The sequence below is a fragment of the Triturus cristatus genome, chromosome 7 (genome assembly GCF_964204655.1).
Source record: "Triturus cristatus chromosome 7, aTriCri1.1, whole genome shotgun sequence".
Taxonomy (NCBI): domain Eukaryota; kingdom Metazoa; phylum Chordata; class Amphibia; order Caudata; family Salamandridae; genus Triturus; species Triturus cristatus.
This window is the reverse complement of record NC_140590.1, coordinates 1,288,838,363-1,288,859,896: the sequence shown is the minus strand read 5'-3', so window position 1 is coordinate 1,288,859,896 and position 21,534 is coordinate 1,288,838,363. Positions and strand designations below refer to the sequence as shown.

General features: G+C 41.6%; 1 long non-coding RNA gene across 1 annotated transcript in view; it reads right to left on the bottom strand.

The window, feature by feature from the left end:
- Positions 1 to 348: 348 nt before the first annotated feature.
- LOC146811906 (uncharacterized) overlaps positions 349 to 21,534 on the bottom strand; it is a 137,288-nt gene continuing 116,102 nt past the window's right edge. Inside the window, exons 4-6 of the long non-coding RNA XR_014966798.1 lie at positions 20,081 to 20,125; positions 19,958 to 20,001; positions 349 to 2,931 (exon numbers count right to left, since the gene is read on the bottom strand). This is a non-coding gene — a long non-coding RNA (uncharacterized LOC146811906). The remainder of the gene's footprint in view (positions 2,932 to 19,957; positions 20,002 to 20,080; positions 20,126 to 21,534) is intronic.

The following is a 21,534-nucleotide window of genomic DNA, read 5'->3' as shown; positions in this document are numbered from 1 at the left end:
AAAATGTAGTGTATTTGATCTAATAGACGATAATGTTACTCTATAATAATCTGGGCCATGTACAGAGTTTACATGGCAACTCTCTAGCCTTTTTGTTCACTTTTAATAAGTATTTAGTGCAGTGCTATAATGTTACATATAACAATCAAAGCATCCATAAGTTAAAGAAATACACTTTTTTGAATTTTGAAGGGACCTTTTCATATTTTATGTGATGTTTGTTTAAAGATTTGCCCAGCAAATATTATCACGGCTCGGCTCGTGCACTGGCTCTAAGATCAGAGCTAGTGTGGTATTTCAAAATTTTAATTCTCAGGGTAATATAACAAAGAACTTGGCAAAGAAGCTGACTTATGAAAATACATCTTTATTAAACTCAAATGAGTGAGACTACGTCTCCCAGAAGCTGACTTATAGCAACTGAAAGAGGCAGTCTCCAGAATGTTCTTAGCTCAGACCTTTTATACCATTTATTATGCCCTAGGCATGCAAGGGAGTTGTACCAGTCACATTCCTAAACAAATGAAAAAGCTAGAGAGGCAACAGGTCAGTAGCCTTTGGGGTTTTAGCAGGATATGAGCAAAACATTATAATTACAGGGTTTCATAAAGGTTACAGTTGACAAAGGTAAAAAGACCGGACAAAACCAACATTCTTCTTTAGACAAGCTGGACAAACCCATAATAAAAATGGTCACCTCCCCATCGTAAATAGACCATAAAAACAAGAACAGAAACAGATGAGAGGTAGGATAAGGGGGTTGTATGTGCATACCAAACTTTACAATCTCCTGTTCTTTGATCTCTATCTGACCAGCTGCCTAACAAGGAACTGGCTCAACGAGGTCAGCTTCAGGCAACAGGGTCAGTTCACTCAGGTCATTCAAAAGTCAGCTAAAGTCATCAGCCTATGTGAGGGCAACCACAAAATGGCTGCTATGCACAAAATGGAACCCATGATTCAGAACGAAATCTTCAAATACACAGTGAATCCATCGGTGTAACATGACGAAAACACTCATGCATACCGCACTCATCATTCGCGGTTCGCTGATACCAAAATCGTCATGATACGACGATGTTTATAATACAGGTCCAGAATTTTCAGGACCACAGACCCAATAACCTAAATTCACGTCAATCTGAATCCAGGTCTATATTCACCAGATCATCAAGATGTTGCTGGAGCAAAATCCTAGTACTTGGTAACTCTCTCTGGACAGGTCTCCTCGAACATGAAGTAGCACAAAAGGCCACATATGGCAGGACAAAATAAGGAATACCTCTATCTGTAGTAGGTGGCATAAGATCACACACCCAACAATTAGTGATGTTCACTACTAACTGGTGTTGATGCAGAAGCTGTACAAAAGAATTGCTTACGAATTCTGATCTTCTAACCTGCTCATGTTCAGGAAAAGGGTGAAAAGAGTGCAAAGAAGCAGTAGTAGGAAAAGACATAGGTTGGGAAGTGGGTGCAGAAGTCAATTGAGTAGAGAAAAACAATCCCACCCATAAATGACAGCGTCATGTTTAAAAAGACACTAGAAAACACGTTATTAAGAACATATAAACAACGGGAGAAAGTAGTGACCACTATTACAAATGAAATAATAATTTTTCACAACCCTAAGCAAAAAGCAAATCCTAAAATTATCTAGTAACATTTTTAGGGCTCCTATGCATTTCAGTAATTTTTGTATGTTCAGGTGAAACAGTGGTGACCCTGATCAAGGCTCTGAGGTGAAAAGGGGGTACTCTTCCACAGAAAATGGACTTTATTCTGCTTTTACTAAACAGAATAGTACTTTAAAACAGTGCCAGCAAAACAATCAGTCTTCTAACACCTAGTCTATACAATCACACGGAAACCTCTTGTGAAACCAACTATGCCCAGAGTCCGTTCAAAAAGCCTCTCTGGCAGGCTTCTATTGTCCATCAAATCTTCTTTTGTTGTTTTCTTCCGCATGGGCCTCTTCATTCAAGCCTTTCATGATCGGTTGGAGTGCCCTCCTGGCAAACACTCATAGCTCATTCAAAAGTCTCAATGTCTCAAGGCAGTGCACCAGTATCTCTCCTTTGCGGCAGGCACTACAGGTAGTGTGCTCTCCATTGATCAAGGGCACAGGTTATCTCGTGCAGACCCGGGACCATTCTCAGGCTCCAACACTCATCATTCAGTGTCAGAGGACGCTCAGGCTGCTCTTTCATGGGCACCAGAATGTAGTGGCTTTTGTCAATCTTGGATCCGCCGGTGCACTGTACTTCCATTGGAGCAAAAGAAAAAGGGGGGGGGGTGTCCAAAAACTCAGGCCAAGGGGCTCAAGGGACTGCACACTGTCAGAGGTTACCAGCACATGACAGGCGCTCTTTTGCACTGAAATTCTGGTTCTGTGGCAAAACCAGCTCCTCCTTCTTTTTCTGATGTTGAACGCCTTCTGATGAAGCAAGTGCGATGCTTTAAACAGTTCATTGTATAACAAGGGGACTGCAAACAGGTGGCCTGCGATCTTCAAAGGAGTGGCCATACACCATGGGAATAGAATACAAAGACAAAGGCAGAAGGGCAAAACAGGGTCTCTAGCATCTTCAATTGGGTTCTCTCCATTATTCTCTGCCATTTATAGCTACATGAGAATTCTATCTGAATGGATTTCCTCACACAGTGGCATTGTGTAATGGGGTAAACACATATTTTCCTCAATGATTAAGTCTAGGTGTTCCTCCTTATCTTAGAACATCTCAATAGAGAAATCACATGATACAGATTATCAGGGACATGTAGAAAACTTTCACATCAGGTGCACTATGCAATACACAGGCTAATAGTCAAATATGCAAACAAAAGACAAGAACTAGAGGGTCCTGATATTTGCATGATTAGAACACATCTGATCCCACCAGAAATTAAGGCAGCAGGAACAGAAGGGAACTGAAAACCAAATTAAAATAGACATTGATAATTTGTCATGTTCAAAAAGGTAAACATAAGATATCTCCTATTGAGATGGAAAACTTGTCTTATTATAATATTGAGTCAGTTAACCAGTCTATCGCTACCCTGACAGTCAGGCTGGAAAACATTGAAGCAGGCCTAAGGAAAATTCTTGAAAACCAGTCTGGTCATACAAAAGGGAATTATATATAATATGGGGGTCCCTGGTGCATCACTGCAGTTTGGAAGTGTGTACCTGAACAATACACCTACAATAATAAATGGGCTGACTGGTGAAAGGAATACGGAAAAGGGAATTGGAACTAGGACACAACTAAAATCCCCAATAACTAAGCATGATGCGACATCGGTCAGGGGAGAAGCAACAAAAGAAAAAAAAAATCTATAGGAAGAACAAGAATTTACTTGGGTGATAGTCAGGCATGTGACACAACACCAAGAGTACGGGTGATACACAAAAGGCCAAAGTTACACAAATTTTAACTCTACCGCTGGCGACTACACCATATACGATAATCCTAGGTAATGTTCCAGTTCCTTCTTCAGGGAAAAATGAAACCTGGTTTCCTTTATGGTACAAAGCCATACACTACTTAGGAAGCAGAACAAAACTGAGTAATGTAATATAGAAATTAGGTCACCATGTACAAGAGTCACAGATCTATAATTTAATCCTTACGTCCAATCAGGATACATAATTTTAGGGCTGCCTGTTCCTTTAAGGGAAGAGGGAGCAAGTGACACATTTTGATCCTGTATATCTCTTTTATTTTTTTGAATACTATTTATAGCCAAATTTGACATACACTGGTGAAGTGTTGTCTGTGTCGTGTTCACAAAAATGAAAATATCATATTTGTGAAATTTAGCAAATCAACCCAACTGTAGTGTAGCGATACACATCGTCATGTATATCCCTCCACAACGCAGGTAAACTTGTAATTATATCAAAAGCAGCAACAAAAAAACAAAAACATACAAAATATAAAAAAATGCACAAATAAAAAAAATGCACATGTCAAGCCATCAGATATACTCGCTGTATATCAAGCACAAGAAGCATAGACAAAACAATAGCATATGTGAATAAGCGGTGACACACAACACCATGTCATGTAGTTTATGCACTGTAAACCTGCAGCCCAAAACCCAATATTTGGGCCTGTTTAATTTGTCAGGTTTAAAATCCTTATCCTCCTTTTGACAGTAGATCACCAGGCAATGGAAATCTGCTGTCAAATATAACTTTACTGTTTCTCTTCTAACATACAGGACCAGCAAGAACAATTCATGATAGGACCAAATACACAAAAATAAATTTCCATTACTTAACTGTTACCCTCTTGTCAGTCACCTCGCAACATCAAGCCACCGTAGTTTTACCTTTCTAAAAGTAAAAATTGTTACACTGACACTCCATATGAATTTGGCACCTACAATTTCCACTGTGAAAAATAATTCTTAATTGGCAAATCGTTCTCACTTAGGCATGTAGCCTTCAAAATTTTAGAAAAGGGCTGCATCTTATTTTCTGTCTAAGACTTAATGCAACACTTCGTTTTCTGTCAAATAAAAGCAACTAGCAGGCATCATTTTATTTTTTTAGAGCGGAGACACAAATGTATCAGTTCTGCAGAGCATTTAACATGACGTTGCGACTTTCGAAGAAACCCTTTTTTTTTATATTTTCCCTTTGGAATTAAGTTCTTTAATTGTATTGTTCTTATGGAGAAACCAGAAACCCCACCTTTAGAGGCCCGTTTAGCAAGGTCATTCTGCATTCCACAGAGACAAGGCCCTAATTTAAAAGGTCACAAATGTCAACATGACAGCCTTCTCCATTGTTTACAGGGAAACAAAAGATAGCATCTCAGCGCGGCTTGAGCCAGCCTCTGCAGCTCCCAGCTTCTGCCACTCTGAATATGTCAAAGACAGTAGGCCTTCCTAATTCCTCCTAACCTGCAATAATTCACTCTATTTTGAAAAATAATTTCTCCTTTTTAGGCGCTAAAAATTATCTCTACTCCCAGTTTATTAAACTACATTTACTGTGAATAATTCACAAAACCTAATAACACACATACCAGTTTTTAGAATAAATGCTTGTTGCAATGGTACTTATTTCATCAACCTTAAATGGATCTCACTGGGCCATTAAAAAAACAAAAAACAAACCCCAAATGGGAACAATCCTGCAAATTTGTATTATACCTAAATGTATGCATTTACTAAAGCCTGAGACACTTTAAAAGCTACTCTGAATGAAAGAAAATGCAGTTTAAACAGTGCTTTTGCCCAAAATCGACTTTGATATTTTAGGCATTAAAAAATGAATATCCTACAATTTTCTTGCATAATATGCATTACCAGAATGTCTATTACACAACCCATGAGTCAGCCATTGAAAATATGAACTTATACTTTATAGAAATGAGCTTGTTTGCTCCTGCGCCAAGGGAAAATTGCACATACAAATGTCATTTTAGCGGTGCAACATAACTTAAATTAAATTTTAACGCTAGGAGGTCATAGTATAGGTATTAAGCTTTATAAATATTAAAAAATGATTTTGAAAAGCACATATTTTTTAAAATAATTTTTCCATGATTAATATTTTTCTTTAAAAAAAATAATTTTCTTCTAAAAAAACCAATTATTCGTTTTTGTGATAATTCCACATATAAAAGCAAGCTGCATCCCTTGCCTATCATTTTGGACACATTAACTCACAAGCCTAAGCGCATAAGCCTAACTTGAAACGCGTCACATTTTTGCGCCACTGCAAAATTCCGCCCGTGTTTAACTGGGAAAGTGCTGGCTGAATGAACATTCCTATCAAATATACTGCAGCTGAAAAGTTTGCCTGTGAACATCTAATACACTGCATCTAAGGAAAATGCTGTAAATTTATTTATTTTTGCAAAAATAGATAATTTAGTTTTTGGGGCCTTATTTATATCTATTGAATGTGTTTTCTAATTTTATCCTTTAAGCATTTAACGGCAGTTTTGTATATGTGCACAATTGCTCATTCTATAAATTAAAGAGCAACATATAGCTATTTTAGCACATCACATGGTTCATTTCTGGATTTTTTCTAAGTTTCTACTTAATATTAATTAACCAACATTTTACTTAACAGACTGAAAACATCAAGAAGACCCACAAACACACAGTGAGCTCATTTCAGACATAAACAGAAAGGGGTCAAACACTCAGGACACATAATACAGCGCGCTTTTAGCCATTTTTCATAAATAGCGCCGTCGCAATTTACTCACAGAACCGTTTGCAGATACTAGTTGTAAGTCATATTTACAAGAGAAAAGAAAACTTTTCTCAATAGTGTTCCAAAAAACTGCAAAAACAGCCTCACAGACCTTTATTTCCAAGAATAGCGGACCCATACTTTATTAAACGTAATGGGGCCCACGCCGTGTTTAAAATAGAGCTCATAAGTTGGAGTTCCAATTGGAGGTATCAGACATGAATCCTCCAATCGGGAATCCCTGTTGCAACCAAAACAAAACCAAGTACCAAATTTGCTACGATTAGGCATCTTCGCTCACTAACCGAGCTTCAAACTTCAAGGGGCTATCTCTATCGATACACTCGCAAATGTACGAGACCCTCGGTTTTTGAAAATTGCAATCTTCAAATAAAACTAAGGACCAATACTAAGAACCAAGAACCAAAAACTAAGAACCAAAGGACCAAAGGACCAAAGAAGTAAGGACTGGGAGCGACCCACTTATACTTCAACTAAAGCAGATGGAGAAAAAGTCTCTTCATTACCTGCCTACACAAATTGCAATTCGCGTATACAAATCTATACAAACCTATCAAAGCTATACCAAACAAATAGTTGTCCAAATTCTAACTGCCAAGTTCTAACTGCCCTAACAGTCTTTTTTTTTTTTTTTTACTTACGCCAAAAAGGTTCTCAGTCAGGAGTGACATGTGGAGGGTCAAAATCAGGAAGATCAGAAATATACTGGGCTGCATGATCAAAGAATCTCCAGAATCCCTGCGCACAGAGTACCTTCTTGGTAGAATCCTGTTCTGGCCTCCTCAGTAGATTTCAGTCTCCTGACAAGATCACTCCCACAGAAAGTCACTTCTCTGATGAGCCCCGCGTTGGCTGCGCCATCTGTGGTATTTCAAAATTTTCATTCTCAGGGTAATATAACAAAGAACTTGGCAAAGAAGCTGACTTATGAAAAGACATCTTTATTAAACTCAAATGAGTGAGACTACGTCTCCCAGAAGCTGACTTATAGCAACTGAAAGAGGCAGTCTCCAGAATGGTCTTAGCTCAGACCTTTTATACCATTTTTTATGCCCTAGGCATGCAAGGGAGTTGTACCAGTCACATTCCTAAACAAATGAAAAAGCTAGAGAGGCAACAGGTGAGTAGCCTTTGGGGTTTTAGCAGGATATGAGCAAAACATTATAATTACAGGGTTTCATAAAGCTTACAGTTGACAAAGGTAAAAAGACCGGACAAAACCAACATTCTTCTTTAGACAAGCTGGACAAACCCATAATAAAAATGGTCACCTCCCCATCGTAAATAGACCATAAAAACAAGAACAGAAACAGATGAGAGGTAGGATAAGGGGGTTGTATGTGCATACCAAACTTTACAATCTCCTGTTCTTTTATCTCTATCTGACCAGCTGCCTAACAAGGAACTGGCTCAACGAGGTCAGCTTCAGGCAACAGGGTCAGTTCACTCAGGTCATTCAAAAGTCAGCTAAAGTCATCAGCCTATGTGAGGGCAACCACAAAATGGCTGCTATGCACAAAATGGAACCCATGGTTCAGAACGAAATCTACACAGTGAATCCATCGGTGTAACATGACGAAAACACTCATGCATACCGCACTCATCATTCGCGGTTCGCTGATACCAAAATCGTCATGATACGACGATGTTTATAATACGGGTCCAGAATTTTCAGTATCACACTAGACTAGGGGTGGGCGGAATTGGCGGAAGTGCCTTCCGCCAATTATCGCGACAATGCACGCAATTTCCGCGATCACGTGATATTTCCGTGATCGCGGAAATTGCGTGCTTCCGGCCTGCCGCGAGTCAGTGACCATGTGTGTCTCTAACGTTGCCACGGCGCCGACGTCCCTGGGGTCCCTCGAGTCAGCTCAGTGGAGGAAAGGGCGGAAGACGTTGCCCACCGCTGGTGTGTGGGGCGGGGCTTCCATGCAGTTCACAACAGGCCTCTTGTTTATGGGCTAGAGACCGAGCAGAGCAGCAGATGAGGAGACTGAACCTCCTAGTGTCAGAGACTACGCGGGGATTGCGCTCGAGAGTCATGGATGCACAGAGCTCCATCAAGGTAGGATCCCAGGTAATCGTTGTGTGCCGTGACGGTAGATATGGGGAGAAAAGCACACCTGCCCAGCCTCGACCGAGCTCCCGAATGTTTTGTGCTGATTAATGCGTTACTGAATTTGAGCTTCCACTCGGGCCCCTGCTTTATTTATATCTGTAAGTGCTTCCTGTGAGGTTGGCCAGGTGACAATTTCCGTTCCCTCGCGGAAATTGCGACAATTCGGCATTTCCGCGTTCCGGTCGGAACGCGGAAATGTCGAATTGTCGCAATTTCCGCGAGCGGAACGGAAATTGTCGCCCACCCCTACACTAGACCCTTGGCTTGACTCTCCCTGTTAAATTGTTGGCTCACCCACCTCTATACTAGACATCCCCCTCACCTTTATCTCACAACTGCAGGCACCAGCCTACTCCCTTTGTGATGATTTCTCAGTCTTTCTCCTTCTTTCCCATTTGTGCATTTATCTCTCTGTTGCTCTCGGGAAATGCCTAATCAGAAAAAATAAGTGCCACCCCAACCAGATCAAATTTACACTGGGGCAGATCCGTCATATTCCTTAACCTTATTGAGATTACATTCTGGAAGTTTTCTTACTTGTCCATGCTGCCCATGTCCTGCAACTGTAGGAATAATGCCCCGTTACTAGGTGCACAATCTCTCAAAAGCTTCACCTCTGTGCAATGGCGCAATCCAGTGCAACATCCTTACCACCTCTGGGGCGCTAAATTGAGTTGGGTGCCAAGACCAGGCCCGTCTTCGCCCGCCATCATCTGGAAGAGGCTGGAATGGGCAACATCTCTTGGTTCATCACACCAGAATGTACTGTTTCTCTTGCCAATTTAATTGCCTCAGAAGATTCCTGTGTCTCTCTTATATTCTGTAGGGCTTAGGCGAGCACTGAAACTCTACGTGTTTGATTAACTGATGTAGACATGGGCAAGAAGAAAATAACAAGTTGTGGTCCTGCTGCTACCCCTCCCGCTGCCACCAAAGGCACCTTCATTGATCACATGCTTGAGCGAGCCATGTGTGTCATAAACACAGAAATTGCTCTAACTGAGAGGAGACTATCTCTAAGCACTGACCATGGCCTTGGGATTGGCCTATCAAACTCGCCGGCTGTAGTTCTCACCCCTAGATCTATTGAAGCTGAGCCCACGGATCCATTTCGCTAAACTCAAAGTTCCCCTAACCTTCCGAAGTCTTATTGCACCATTCCCCTGGCTCGCAATGCCTCTACACCCGTGCCTCCCAGGACAACCAAGTTAGGCACCCATCTTAAGTCACCTTCAGAGGAGTAAGGCACATCATATTTGACCCAGGATAGCCTGGCACACCTCATTGTGGATCATTTCAAGTGGCTCAGAACATGGCTAAAATATTTTGCTCCTAGTTGCCATTGGAAGCCAAATTGGTGTCATTTTATACATTGATGATATTTTCTTTATTTGGAGAGGCCCAGAGGAACAACTTGAAGAATTCATGCTCTGGATTAACCTTTGCGAGTCTCATTCAGTCCAAATATTAGCAAAGAAAAAATTGAATTCTTAGATATTTGGATCCAGGTTATTGGCCACAAAATAGAGGTTTCCCTCTATATTAAGCCCACAGCACGTAACACCCTTTTACAATATGCTAGCTACCATCCACGCAGCCAAAAGGACAGCATTCCATTTAGCCAATTCCTGCGTTACCGCAGGAACTGTACTACTATGAAAGATTTTGAATTTCATGCAGAACAACTTAAAGCCAAACTTCTAGATAGAGGTTATCCATACAGGCTAGTGAAGGACTCATACAAAAGGGCTAAATATTACGACAGAATGGCTCTTTTACAAGCTAAGCAGGTCAAACTAGACAATAAAATTGTCTGTGTCACTACCCACTCTAACATCAACCATAAGGTACGACAGATAATCAATACTCAGTGGCATATCCTCAATTCGGATTCCCATAAAAGTATCCTTCCTAAACCAATTTTTGCGTTTTGCCGCAATAACAATTTGAGGAATGCTTTGGTTAAATCCAGAGAACCCCAAAGTAATAAGTTCATACAGAAATCAATTCTCGGTACAAACCCCGTTATGGGAACACACAAATGCGGTCACTGTTACGCTTGCGAGTTCGCTATTGTAGGACATGCTCTCGTCTAGGGTAAGAGAACTTTTACTTTAAAAAACATGACTAACTGCCGTACCAGTAATGTGGTCTATCTCATTCTGTGCCCCTGCCACAAAGGCTATGTAGGCAAACTGGCAGGGAGTTCAGAGTGAGATTTAGCGAACACAAATCAGCTATACAGAACCACCGAATTGGAGCCCCTATGGTCTCTCACTGGATGGATTGTGGCCACTCGGTGAAAGATCTCCGCTGGACTATACTTGAGCATATATTTCCACCTAAAGATAGCAACACTGATGCCCTCAGGTGCAAAAGAGAGGTGTTTTGGATTTACACTCTCCAGACATTTGATAAAGGACTCAATGAGTCCCTTCCTTGGGAGAATGCCATTATTTGAATTTTGTTTCTTTCGTTTTTCCGCATTTTTAGCCTTTGTTATTTTTTCTATTCATTTCTCATTTTTTTTTGTGGTTATTCTTGGTTAATTGTTTTCCTGAGATGTATTTTAGTTTCTTTGGTATTATTTCACGTACTCCTTTGCCTTCCATTAGGTGCTTTTTGCTTTTTTATATTAAGTATAGGTTCTAACTTTTTCGTTATCTATGAATAGGTTTGCATTATTTCTTCTCTGGCTATTTTTAGCCTCTCTGTAATTCCTTCCTTTGTTTTAGTTGTCTTATTATATATATATCTTGCTCTGCCCAAATAGTCTATGGGTTTGTTTCATTTCACGTACGGTTTCTCTATATTTTACCTTTTCAATATGGCGGATTATGCCTTTGGCCTGCCCTCCTTCTATCTCTACTATCGCTCTCGCTGCGGTTTATCGTCCGTTTTTTATTTCCATGTATTAGGCTTTCCTTTTTGCCCCACGTGTTATCTCTTCATTTCCTGCCCGGAAGGTACTATAAGTAGCGCATTTTGAACTCTGTTATTGATTCGAACGGCGGTTACCGCTGGGCTCGTTTTGGTTCGAGGTACTCGTTTGGTTTCTATCCGGTGAGTCGGTAGTTTGTTCTTGGGTCGCTTTGGGAGATCATTAGATAGCTATCTTTCTTCTTCTTCCTTGCTAACTTGGGTCTATGGTTTCATGTTTGTAGATTTATGTGACGCCCGGGGAGCGCTGTGTAAACTTTGTCGACAATTTGTGTATTTATATCAGCGGTCAGCTCACGTTTTATTAGTAAGTTCGTTATCTATTGCTAATGTTTCTATTTTTCCTGGTTAGATATGCGATTCAGTATTTATTAGAGCTTGTGTTACTTGCAGGTTCTGGCCTTAGAAGATTCTACAAATAGGCCGATTTACGTATTTTAACAAGTTCCCCTTGCAGAACACGTGCATCTACTTAATTTAGCACAGTCTGTAAGTAATTAGCTTAGCAAACTCCTCACGCTCTGTATTGTTTGTATTTTCTTCCTTTTTTTTGTTACCAAAAAAAACCTCTCCCTCTGTTTCTTTTCAGTCTTCATGTGCCATTTCTGCTTTTAGGCTTATATACGTCGACTGACTGCGCACCCCTGATTTTAGGTAATACCCACCTATCCTTAGTTCTGCTTGTTATTAATTGGCTCCCTAGGTACAGTTTATCTTTTTAGGTTTAATATAGTGTTTGTTTATATCTTTCAGCTTTTGGGTTATTTTTTCCTTATCAGTACCCTTTTCTGTTAATTACCCTAATTAATAGTGGTTTCATATTGCCCATTTTGCTGTACTCTTATTTATTTTTATTTTTTATTTTTTGCTTTTCGCATCTTATAAGATATTGAGTTTCCTTTGTGTCTAGCTTAGTACCTCTCTGATGGTTCCAACCCCTTAGGCTGTTCTTAGTTTTTCTCTAAATTCTACTCTTTATTTCAATTGCTGCAGTTTGTCAGTTACTGTATCTATGTAGTGATAACATTGGATCTTTTTTCTCTCTTCTCTTCCTTCTTTCCTCTTTTTTTCTGACTTCTTTCTGCACTGTGCTTTCTTGATTTTGTCTTTCTTGTCTGAGTCCCCAGCAGTATTCTATGTACTTCTTGGATTGGTTTTGAAGCCACGCTTACGCCATGGACTTAAAAGTTCCGTCTGGACGTCTCCTTTCAAGTATGAGTTCAGCCCTTTCATCTTCTGGGCACTACTTAGTGGGTGCTGGTTTAGACTTTTTGCTCCTTTTTTGTTTTATTTTTAACTGCAATCTAACCTGTTTCAGCCATTAGCATCTTGCCACTGATATTATGTCACCCTTTATATGCTTTATTCTTCAGTACTATCTTTTGGTGATGGCTCATTCCTTTCTTAGTCTTGGTCATGCTGTTCTTTATTTCCAATTTTTTATTCTTGGGATTGACTTTCTTATTTTGGGATTGATTCTTTGCTCCTCAGTTCTTTTTTGCATTTTCTATATTTCTACATGATTTATTCATGACGTGTTCTTGTGCTCCACAAACCAACAGCCTTAATGTGATTGAAGCCCGACATTTAAACTAAAATACGGTCCTAAGTAAACCATTCGGTCATTCTTACTCAGACTGTTACGCTAACTGCACCCTGAGGAAGGAGCTCATTGAATTTCTTGGGATCTCTGAAATGCACGTCGGCGCTCTTCTGTTTGTTTATTGTCTTTCATGTATGTTTTATTGTATTGTGTAATGCATTGTCTCGTTTAGTATTCTTTCTTTTTAGGTATTTTTTGTGCCTTTTGTATGTATTGATTGTGATGATTTTTTTGCACATTTGTTTTTCTTGTCGGGCGTACGGATTGTTTTCCTCTCTATGTTATATATTGTGTTAATTGTGAACTTAAAATGTTTTATTAAAAAAAATGAACATTAGTAGTGACATCACTACAGTATTCACACAAAAATGTATAAAAGTATTTTTGATAAATAAATGAAAGAAAATATTGTATAAAAACTACTCTTGGTCTGTGGGTACATTCTATTTTATGGACTTATTGCCTATGAGTATTGCACTAGTGGGGGGAATGTGCCTCTGTCTTTTGTATCTCTAAGCACTGACCATGGCCTTGGGTTTGGCCTATCAAACTCGCCGGCTGTAATTCTCACCCCTAGATCTATTGAAGCTGAGCCCACGGATCCAATTAGCTAAACTCCAATTTCCCCTAACCTTCCGAAGTCTTATTGCACCATTCCCCTGGCTCGCAATGCCTCTACACCCGTGCCTCCCAGGAAAACCAAGTTAGGCACCCATCTTAAGCCCAGTAACAGTACCATTTTCAGATGAGACATATCATTACAGGATTACGGAGTTGGTGGGTCGCAACTCCTCTCAACTAATGTCAACTTCAGAGGAGGAAGGTACACCGTATTTGACCCAGGATAGCCTGGCACACCTCATTGTGGATCATTTCAAGTGGCTCAGAACATGGCTAAAATATTTTGCTCCTAGTTGCCATTGGAAGCCAAATTGGTGTCATTTCATGCCTGCCCTTGTTTGTCTATCTGAATCTGTGATGCCAACGTCTCTAGACCAGCTATGCCTGTACAGGATGTTTCTAATCAGTTCTATACTGGGGCCCCAGCTCCATCAACTGTTTTCACTGCACCGTCACACAGCCCTGCCCACGATGATCTGATCCGTGGAGCAACCCCTCGAAGGTCAACCTTTGAGCAGTACACAAAAAGATCCCCCTGAATTACAGACAAAGGTGTGGAGTCTACCCAGCAGGGCTCACCTAGGAAAGCGTCATCAGACGGATCTTTACTACCTGCACCGAACATGCTATTGTAAACCTTTCCCCTGCCTCATGTCCCTATGTGGCAATGTTTATTGGGGTTTCTTCTTTATGATGTAAAGGGCAGAATGAATCCTACAAGGAGTTGTTTAATAAAACTTTGTACTGGCTAATTATGCTATGTTATAGGTTCTTCTAGAGCGTATGGTTACCCAGAGAAGCCCATCACTAAAAGTAGTTGTGAGAGAAAATACGCTGCTTATGCGAACAGATGGGTCTTTAGCTGTCTTCTGCAGGTCAGCAAATTGCCATTGGCTCTTAGTTGAATAGGGAGGCAATTCCAGAGCTTAGATGCTAGATAGGTGAAAGATCACCCTCTACTTCTGGCTCCACTGATTCTGGGGGCGGCCAGAAGAAAGCGATAGTTCAACCTTAGATCTAATGATTTGATGTACGGGATGAAGAGATGACTAACGATATGTGGACTTTGAGCATGTTTTACTTTGTGTACAATGCAGAGTGTTTTGAATTCTATCCTTTTTTTTACTGATAGCCAATGGAGGCTACACAAGGCTGAGCATTCAGAATGCTCAACAGGACTCTGGTTGCAGCACTCTGAATAATATGCAGCTTCCTGGTAACATACCCAGGGCTTCACAGATAAAGCGAATTGACATAGTCTAACCGTGACAGATTGAGACCTTGTATCATTATTCTTTGGGTTTCCGCATGGAGCCATCTGATCTTCTTCCTGAGGGCTCTTAGAAGGTCAAAGCAGGTACCTGCTACCTTCCTGACCTGGGAAGCCATGGTTAGGTCTTTATCCAAGAGAACTCCCAGGCTCTTAACTTTCATTTTCGGGGAAGGGCGGTCCCCCAGACATGGGGGCCAGCTAAGATGGCCCCAGAGGGTGGGACTTTTTTCCCAAACACCATACGCTTGTTCTTGTCCCTATTTATTTTGAGGCAACTGGCGGACATCCAGTTGTTCACTTACTCCAAGCAGTTAGACATATTTGCCATAATGAGGCTGATATTAGGTGTCAAAGATATAATGCCATAGTGAAACCAGCTGAGAAGATGATATCCGCTAAGGGGCATACGTACTCGTTAAAGAGAGTAGGGCTCAAGGATGAGCCCTGAGGTACTCCACACTTGAGCTGATAGGTCTCCGACAGGCAGGGTCCTTTCCTGCTATCCAGGAAGGTGGTCGGGCAGTTTAACATTTTGACTGTGATTACAAGCGCCTTAGCCTATGTCGAAGAATAGAGTGGGGAACAGTATAGAAGGCTGCGCTCAATTCAAGAAGAACGAGTGCAGCTGAGCCCCCGTGATCTAATGTTTTCCTGAGATCTTCTGTGGCCAGTAGGAGACCTTTCTCTGTACTGTATCCGGGACGGAAACCGGTTTGGGTTGTGAGCTTCCGAAAAAATGGACAGAAATTGTTGACCAGTTTCTCTGTGGCCTTACTGACCCATGGGAGCAGAGATATGGGTCTATAATTCTCTTCCTTATCAGGGCCTAAGGAAGGTTTTTTTCAATAATGGGCTGATAAACACGTATCTAGTAGTCAGGGACTTGTCCCTCTTCCAGCGACAGATTGTACAGGGTGGTCAAGACTGGTAAAATCATATCTCCTCCTTTCAGCATAATGTCAATAGAGGCTGGATCTATGCGAGATCCAGATTTAATTGTGTTTGCTACTTCCCTGATGACATTGCAGCTTAGCTGGGGGAAAGTCAAAAGACTAGGAATGGCATGACTTTTTGGTGGACATCCTTTAGTGGCAAAGTGCTGAACTGAATCGCCTCCCAGGGAGTCATAGATAAGATTGACCTTGGTAATGAAATTTGCAAGTTCCTCACAGTGTTCCCTGAAAAGGGGGTGGGGCTGCTCCTGCAACTTTGGGTTTCAAGAAGGAGTTTATAATCGTATAGATTTCTTTGGAAACTTTGAGGACTGGAAGATCCTGTTAGCAAAGCCCGCAATCCCTGCTTTCCTGATTGCATGCTGAAAGGTTTTCAATGCTTTTTTTTATAGATGGTCACCTCCTCTTCATCATAGTGTGCCCTTCATTTCCTTTCCTTCCTTTTACATTCTTTCTTAAGTTCCCTGATCTCAGGTGTAAACCATGAGACACTGATTCTAGTCCGGGGAGACTTTTGCATTTTTCTTGGGATCACATTTCTAAAGATGACTCAATCCATTTCTCAAATGCCCAATAGCCAGAGTAAACCACACACTCCTGATTACATACTAAAGCCTACAGTACCTCTTTCCGCCATGTAAAGTCAAGTTTGGACCACTGTCTGCTCAACTTTGGACAATTGGGACTGGGTTAGCTATTGCTGTCTTTGTGATGGTAAACTTGAACAGAAAATGGTACAGGTCATGGATCATGTATAGTCAAATTAGCCAGGTTAGTAAAAATGGGGTCCAGTATACGTCCTTTATTATGTGTGGGATGTGTAACTGACTGCATTTGGCTGGGTCCAAACTGGGGTGGTGTGGTAAGCAAAAGAATGATGGATTTAACCCAGATCCTTGCGACTGGGGGTGCATGTTTGCATTGTCCAGCATTCTGTCCATCAATTGTTTCTTTTGCAGATGTCGACCTAAGTGGGAAGGGTATGCCCAGATGTGGGTCCCGTGCTCACTACACCACTGGATTCAAGCTAGCCTGGCATATGAAGGGTGATGCCCTGAAACTGGACCCAGGATGCTAGTCTCCGGTCAAGGGAGGACCTGGCTTGGCAGTTCGGGCTGGACTGTTCCCACACGGAACAGAGTCAAGACTGATTTGCATATGGCTGGGTCCAAACTGGGGTGGTGTGGTGAGCAAAAGAATGACGGATTCAACCCAGATCCTTGTGACTGGGGGTGAATGTTTGCACTGTCCTGCATTCCATTCATCAATTGTTTCTTTTGCATGTGTAACTAACTGTACCAGCTGGATGGCTGCTAAATCATTTAACAGGTATGATGGTGAGTGCAGGAATTGTCATCAAGGTGGATATTCAAATCCCGCAGCAGTGTGAAATCAGCTGAATGTAGACTATCGAGTGCAATGATTTCCGGGATGGTCAATGCAACTTTTAAGGCAGAACCAGGAGGTCTCTGGAGAAGAAGGCCTGAGAATGTAAATGAGTGTGAATAATTGATAGAAAACATCAGATTTTCACAGCCTTCAATGGTTAATGGAGAGACACTAAATTCAAATTATCTTTAAAAACCATGGCAACCCCTCCTCCTTTCTTTACAACTTGATCGTTTCTTGTGATCGCACATCCAAGGGAGCAGCGCAATCACAATGTATGGCCTGCTGTCCTGGTTTAGTGAGAAACAGGGCTGCGGGTTGCTGGTCTTCAAGCAGGGTAAATAGGTCTAGACTGTGTTTGGATAACGATCTGCAATTAAGGAGGAGCATTAGCCAGGAGGTGTTTGACTAATGCCGGGTACCCTTATTAACCAACAAGACTGTGGCTCTTGACACCAAGGATGCCCTCCCTGAGGTTATTGGGGAAGCCGAGTCTATAACCAAGTGCTTGGCATTTGCTAGGCAAGGTAGTCAGATCCATTGAGTGGTAGCAAGCTTTAACAAAAAGAAGGTACGTTGTTCCTATAATAGGTCTATAAAAAAAGGGGGGGGAAGAGAGAGCTGAGTACAGGATACCACGATTACAGGGAGTTCTGCTCTCGTAGAAACAAGGGGAAAATTATTCCCTTTGGAACTAGGGCCCTCACACACCCAGCCAGCTAGGTGTCATGCTTCGTCATTGGGCCTGCTCCTCGTCGGGTCGGCGCTGCAATACCTGACGGCCACCCAATGTGGGGCTCTTTGGCGGAGATCTTTTGTTCCATGCCGTATGGTGTCATGGGGGTGAGAGGCCTATTAAGTGTAGATGTGATGTGCTGGTGAGTAAAAATGAGGGTAAAACAGGTCAGGGAGTCCAGTAAAAGACCTTTATTCTGATAGGCTCCCTACCTGATTAAAAACAAAAACAAAAGAGAGTGGGGCGTATCTGACCACAATGGATCAACGTATTTGCACCATGCTCTTACTTTATGGGTCAACATGTTTCTTGATTTAATCGTCAGGGGGATCAGCAGCGATTCTTCAGGACCTTGGTGAAAACTATATACACATTGTGATAAGGTGGACACACCTACCTACCACTTGGTGAGACTACGGGAGGAGTACCCGCAGATGAAAAAGGACAACCTAATCTTTGTGAAAGTGTTGCCTCAGCGGTTGCCGGATGATAAAGGGCACACATGGTACAGTGCCCTTTGTATCAAGGGCTCCACACTGTAAACCTACCCATGGATCGCCGGCACCAGTCAGTAACGAGTAGTTACGTAAGGTAGCAAGCTTTACCAGGCATATGGTTGAGGCTTTTAAAAGTCTCTATGGTGTAGTGAGAGCCTTCTGGGCTGAAAGAGGCAGGGCTTCTGTGCTGTTGAGCTGGCTCTAAACACGGCCTAGGAGAGACTATCTCCTGTGAAGTCCAGGAAAGTGCAAAACGTACAAGTGAGAGAGAAGCAAAAGTTGCTACAAGTATTAGGCTACTTAAAATGTCCGATCCTCCTTTTGTTCTTCTGCTGCCTCCCACTATACAAAACGGTTTACCACCAGCGTGCTAATAAAATATTAAAACAAATTAATTTCTACCAGTTTTAGGTATTAAAACATGAACAGAAAATAGCAGAGGTTCAGGTATTAATCAGACTCACAATTTCTGTTCTCAGTGTGTTACAAAGTGTTGCCTATTTATCACACCAAAGACATCCTAATGGTACGAAGATGTGCATAGATAGGGCCTGATCATGCTGACCCTTCCTGCGACTTCATAATAGTGATCTTTAGATTCCCATGCCTAGTTCACAAGTTATGATTTGGAGCTCCTTTGCATCCTGACCTGAGGAGTAATGTTACCAGGGTTCCTTTAGGGTATTTCTATAAATCCTTGAGTCATCAAACTCAGAGAAATACCCACTCATGGGGCTCTAAAATGGCTTATTCCTACTTACTTAATACCCCTGGCGTTTGCACTCATTACACCTGTCAGCCGCTCATCAAACAGGATTGCCACTCAGAGCCATCACTCAAAGTGATACAGACTCCCCCCAAAGTCCATCTGCTCTTTTTTCTATCCCTACTGCTAAACATTTGATGTCCTCTCAAGAATCAATTCAATACCTAGTGAGACACATTCTCCTACTGTCCATGGCACCAGCTTGACTTCCTCCCATACTAAGGATGAATCCACTGACCCCAGTGCTGGTGGAACATTTTCTAAACTTAGATGGAACATTGCGGGCCTCAGAAAGTAGAACATAGTAGCCTTTCAGGACCCAAGCTAAAAGCCCCCAAAATGATTGCCTAGTGGGGGCTACCTCTATTTATGGCAGTAAAGGACATCACTTGTCCTGGACAGAGCTGTACCGCATGCGCTCTTCCAAAATGGTTGGAAGCGATGAGGTCAGCGCTTCAGCTTCGCTGCTTTCAGTGCGAGACCCTGAGCAACGCTCGAGGCCCGCGCTCCCCCGCAGCTGCTTGCACTTCACCAGAAGCCATTGGAGAAGGAGCAGCGCTTCTAGAGTCGTCCGCGTTTAGAGCAGAGCAGTCAGTAGTTTTGTTGCGAATACCGACGGCAGTGTTAGGTTAACACTACACTCAGGCAGAGTTCAGGTTTATTCAAAGTATCCAGAGTTTAGCCGTCCGTGGCACCAGCGGACCTTTAATTCAACCTCAGAGCGTTCTGTCAGCGAGAACAAGCTCCAGTCACGCAAGTACTGTAATATAGAAATGTAAAGTCGAGGGTTGTTTCTTTACCGAGAATACTCACCAGAATTTTGTTGCCAGTCAAGCATTTTTACTTCCCTTAGGCAGCTGTTAAAAGAAAGAAAAGAGTTTTAGTTTCCAACAATGTTATACATATGAGAGTAATTATAGTTTAAAAAATACCTACCAGAAAATCACAGTGCTAATCAAGCTATTCGCTTTCCTTGGGCACCTGTTAAAAGAAAGTAAGAGTTTAGTTTTAAAAGCGTAGCACTCGTTAAAGCTATAAATATAGTGTTGAAAAAACAGTTTTATGAAAGTTCATTTGGAGAGAATATTACACACTATCAAGACAAAAAAAGAGGCTTAGTCCAGTCTAAAGGGTATGAAATAACATAAAGAAAATACACAGCTGACAGTAAAGAATTGCCTAGACCTGAGTAATTTGTTTATTGTGTTCATAGGTGTCAATAAATAGAAAGCATATCCTCAAAGACCATAGAAGAGAGGCAATAGCCCAGTCTAAAATGGGTACACAAACACAGGAATAGAAAATTCACAGGTAGAGTTGTCAAAAATTGTTTGAACCTTAGTAATTTGTTTATTTATGTTACAGTGTAAAAGAATTCTGAAACGCAAAAGAAGAGACTAGGAGTAGCTGTTCAGAGAAGGCACACAAGATAAGAAGATGAGGCTGTCTCTTCTCTATCCCATCCCCCTTTCCCCCGTGGGAGTTCCTTCATTCTTCCTAGAAAAAACTCTTAGGAGCATGGAGGGAAACTCAGAGAGGCATGGGGAAAAGTCATCATTCTGCTCCTGTGAAGTATCCGGGAAACTTCAAGTAAGATTGAAGTGCCCACGATTTCTTACTCACCTGAGCAGAATGGCCGAAGGATTTGACCTGAAGAATTTAGGGGGTTTCTAGAAGCCTTTCAAAAAGAGTTGTTAGCTGTTAGAGAAGAGAACAGAAGTCTAAGACAAGACGCTTTGGCCTCTAGGAGAGATTGACAGATTTAGCTAGCAAAATGGATGGTTGTTTCTCAGGCACAAGTTTTACAGCCCTATCTCAGGATATACAAAATTCTAGTACCACCCCTTTACCACACCTTAGAAGTACTACACAGGTTGTACACTCATTGTCTTTAGATATCCCACTTACCCCACCAGAACGTTTTAGTGGTGACCCTCAAAAGGCCTAAATTTCTCTTACACAATGCTCCCTATACTTCATGTGTCGGCCTGCCATTTTCCCTGATGCACAGTCCCGCGTAGCCTTTATTCTATCATATTTAAGTGGAGACGCAGCTGCCTGGCCCTTGCCTCTAGTCTCCAAAGATTCGGCAATCCTGTATGATTTTGATAAATTTAAGAAGGAATTTCTGCGGATCTTTGAACGGAGAAAAGTTGCTCGAGCCACAGACAATGAGTTGCTGGAGTTAAGGCAAGGAAATAAGGAATTAGTCGCTTACCTGGCCCAATTTAATGAGCTTATCGTAGAGACAGACTGGCCAGAAAACAAGAGAGCTGCTTTGTTTTACAGGGGCTTGAAAGACGAACTCAAAGACGCTCTGTCCCAAATACCAAATAGACCCACCGAACATTCCGCCCTTATCGATTTGGTCCTAGAGTTGGACTATAAAC